Source organism: Eurypyga helias, unplaced genomic scaffold (genome assembly GCF_000690775.1).
Source record: "Eurypyga helias isolate BGI_N326 unplaced genomic scaffold, ASM69077v1 Scaffold22833, whole genome shotgun sequence".
Lineage (NCBI taxonomy): Eukaryota > Metazoa > Chordata > Aves > Eurypygiformes > Eurypygidae > Eurypyga > Eurypyga helias.
The window spans coordinates 521-4,723 of NW_010239514.1; the positions used below are offsets into that span (position 1 = coordinate 521).

At 38.8% G+C, this 4,203-nt stretch overlaps 1 long non-coding RNA gene across 1 annotated transcript; it reads right to left on the reverse strand.

Moving 5' to 3' along the window:
* Positions 1-1,762: 1,762 nt before the first annotated feature.
* On the reverse strand, positions 1,763-4,199 carry LOC104507020. Its single transcript, XR_727865.1, has 3 exons — positions 3,836-4,199; positions 3,071-3,138; positions 1,763-2,340 (listed from the first exon to the last, which is right to left on the reverse strand). It is a non-coding gene; the product is annotated as an uncharacterized LOC104507020 (long non-coding RNA).
* Between the last annotated feature and the right edge of the window lie 4 nt (positions 4,200-4,203).

Here is a 4,203-nt window from a genome sequence, read left to right on the forward strand (position 1 = left end):
GCCACAGCTTTTGGTTTTTACCAATTGAAATGTACACGTTGTGTCCAACAGGGACCTGGAACGTAAGACGTGGGTGGTGGGGGCAGATGGAGTAAGAGCAAGAGTGGGGAAAAGAAAGTTCAGGCATCTCCCCCGACATAAAATTCCTTCCGTAAAATCTTCCTAAATTATACGGTAAAGATGGTCGAGGATGATTATAGTAAATATTTGCATCTACATCATAAGTTAAATTGGAGAAAAAAATCAGAACTACTTATTAGCTATTTGTCTAATTGTACTGCACCCTGCACACGGATACAATTTCATTTTACCTCAGTGAAAAACAAGATGTTACAGGAGCAAAGAAACATCATTCTACAAACAACATAAGAAGATGAGTAGGCCGCCAGCTGCAAAGATCTTTAGTGTTTTATATTTAACTAGACAGATCCCAAAGTTTTCCAGAATTACAATATTAATTTCTGCCCTATCAGCTGAAAACCACATGCATTTTCTCAATCAGTTAGACATCTGTATAGGGGTAAAATGTGATGCATGGGGGGTGGGGGTGGGAGGAAGAAGACGGATCATGGGAGTTGCGTATATGTATTTAAGAAAAACAGCTTTCTTTACCCCTATTTAATATAATCACAACATATTTCCTGACTCCAGACTAGCACGGCTCTTTATCCAGTTAACATTCCCAAGGCTGATGCCTGAAGTATCTAAGATCACTTTCAAATGCCCTTTCTAACAAGACCTGAGCAAGAGGCCACTAATTTTCACTGAACAAAAAGCCACTGGAGAGAGATCCGTTTGTCAATATCAACTGGTCCAGCAATTTCCCATCTTCAGACACATCGGCCTATCTGAGCTGGCAGATGTTTAGACAAGATTTTATAAATTGTTCAATATCAGACCATAATGAACCCCAACTGACCATTCCAAAGCAGCTAAAAGCATTCAGGATCTCCCCTGCTGGGATCTAATAATGCTCTCACGCTGGAACATTATTAATCATGGAATAAAATAGATGAGCCTCTTGAAAAATAAGTGTATGATTGATTAAAGGGCAATCTAAGAAGCTATTATTCTTGTTTTATAACCGTAAGTTATATTCACTCAATTTATCTTTTGGAGAAAATAAATGATTGTTCGTTTCTTTTCTGAAATTATATTATATGAGGATTTCCATTATTTTACTAAAAATTAAAATAATTAGTTATCTGATTTTATGAACCCAATCAAAGTGGATTTCTACTGCAACTCTAAAGGTACGGTTTACTGATATAAAGAAAAAGAGGAGAAATCATAAAAATTGGACTTTTTAATCTTTTTTTTTTCTGCTGCTTTTGCATATTTTAGCCGGAAGCAGAAACAAAGAAAGTAGAAATAAACTGTAGCTGATTATGATTCTTTTTTTTTTCCTTAGAAATAGTGGATTTAAACAATGTTAACTCAAATAAAGGGCTACTTCACACCCAACATAAATGGTTTATAAGAAACATGCATGTATTGACATCGCTCTCTCTACGCATATGCATGTATGTATACAAATATGTATTTGCACACATGTGTGTATTTAAAGCTTAAGTATAACGGAACAACCCAGAAGGAATTCATTTATGCAAAGCGTATCTCTGCAACATATTTAAATTGCTTACTCATTTTATGGTCTAAACTCTACTAGTGAAATTACAACTTTCATAATTTTCTAAATAATAGATTATTATTTTGAGGGAAATGAACGAAAAACACCATATTGTTGCAGACTAGTCTGTTTTTATTTACAATTAGAGATATAAATTAGTAAAGAATTCTCGTTAAACAACAAAAGATTGTATAACCATCAACGTTTCAAATAAAAACCAGGCAAAATTTATTTACAAAAAGTTCAGATTCCATTGCAATACAACTTGCATAAATTACTAGAAGCTTTATATCGTTACAAAAATAAATATCAAATTTGTTTCCACTTTGTAAGGACTCAAGTTCTCCAATCACGTCTTTATTATCTCTACTGTATACATCTTTTACAAATAAATTTTACAATAAATCCTATCACACCTATCGAATATATACCGTGGCAATGAAGTGATCAATTCAAGATATCCTGAGAAAAACAGATCTGTTTTCAAAAGTCACACATACATTGGGGAAACTATACTATACCAGCAAACTCACGTATGTCCAACAAAATTCTGGTTTAATAATTAGAATCTGAAGATTTAATAGTGCTCTGTGGTCTTCTTTTATACAGTGGCACAAGATGTGATCCGGATTTAGAGATTTGTTATATATATTAGCTCGGGGAGAGATGATGGCTTGCTGACTTTTTTTCAAAGCAATTGTGACACCTACCTGTGGACCAAGGAAAAAACCACATCATCCAAAAAATCCTTCAATTACACACTACCACCATTAAACTGGGGGGAGAGGGGGAGGGGGAAAGAAGTAAGGCAAAATTCTTACTCGTCTAATTTCTCAGAACAAAAGAATTAGTTGAAAAAATATCGGCAAGGCGGGTTTTTTTGTTGTTGTTTATTGAGCCCTCGATAGTGGAGGTAGGAAGAGTGCGATTGCTAGCTAGGCAAGATGCCATTCACAGACTACATACCCCGGTTAAAACGCATGTCAAGCTCTAATAATCGTCCCTTTTTCTTTTAAATACACTTTCACTGCGTGAAGCCTCACTCGGAATGTACAATTTTAGCACTGCCACGTGAGCACAAGCATTTTGGTTTTAAAGAACAATACCTTCAAAAAAAATTATTTTCCCTAAAGCTTTATTTCCTTTACATTTAAATAGTCCTTAAGGCTTTGCCTTACACAAGAGAAGAATATGCAAGCTGAGAGAACTGTCTAACCTGACTTGAAAATGAAGACAAACCCGAGAAAGAAAAGCCATAATTAGAGCTTTTTAAAAAAAAATAATAAAAAGAGGAGGGGGAAGCAGAGAAGAGTGTCTTACTTCGTAATCAGACTTTTACATAATGAAGCAAGAAATTAACGTTAAGCAAGTCTAGAACTGTGCAGCGTGTCTTAGCCCCGATGCCAAATGATCAGTGTAATAGAAAATGTTCTCACTTACTTGCATTGCTGTGTGATTGCACTTCTATAGGTATGGTTGTACTCCTACTGTGCAGACTTCAGTGGGATCTGTCAAAATATAACCGTCAGTTAGTCACAGGACACAGCCAGCTAACTAGATTATACAGTGTGTGTAAGGTCCCAACCCTCGCTCGCGCAGAATTCGTACCTAGGTAGTTTAAAAGGCTGACCGGTATTTTGCACTTGCCCATACCTCTAGTGTTTTGATAGAAAAGGCTGACAAATTATATTAGTGCAAAACTTTTTCAGGAAAAAAAACCCCAACAACATACAGTCAAAAATGTCACTCTCCACGTAATTTCACGTCCTAGGTCAACAATTATCTGAATGCAAAGCTGCAAAAACCTGTGAGAATACTGCAAACAAAGAGAGCAAAACCAGTTTGGAAAAAAAAATACAGGCAATGACACCAGCGCTCTCTGGATATCTTTGTGTATCGCTTTCCTTTTAAAAATGACTTTTAAAAGCTGCGTCTGCAGTCTGTGAGACTGAACTAAAAGTCGTATGTACATGTCGTCTCCCGGTTCTTAGAGGCAGGTATCGATACGACGGCGACACGCCGTGTTTAATCCCCAGATTATGCCGCTGCCCATCCTCACTCGACGGTGGCGGTGGTGGTGACAGGGCGCTCGCTGTTTTCTCCAGAGAAGGTTTCGGTATTTACAGCGGGTAAAGGGCTCTTGCGGGTCGGGGAAGGAGGGCGAGGGAGCTAGGGGGAAGAAAGCGGCAAAACCAAGTCACCTACCTTTCTTAGAGTCATAACTAGAGGGCCTGTAATGCTGTTCTAGCTGGTTAGTGATCGTTTTCAAAGAGTCACTGCTCTGCTTGTGGACAGAGCTGGCATTTAGGACAGTCTGACTTAGTCCCTCGTTTGAAGCCACCGCTGCGGAGTTGTATCTCAGGATTCCCTGGCTCTGCAGTGCGTTAAAGTTCCCATAGTTTGTGTAATTGCTATAAAAAGGTGAGGTGTAATAAATATGCCTCCCCAGGAGGGAGGAGGGCGAGTAGGCAGCGCTGTGCGGGGCGGAGGCGGGGGTGGCCGACGCGAGCGGCGCAGGCTGGCAGGCTTGGCCCAGGGTCTGGCTCTTGAGGTCCGAGGTGGCGATTTCGGCC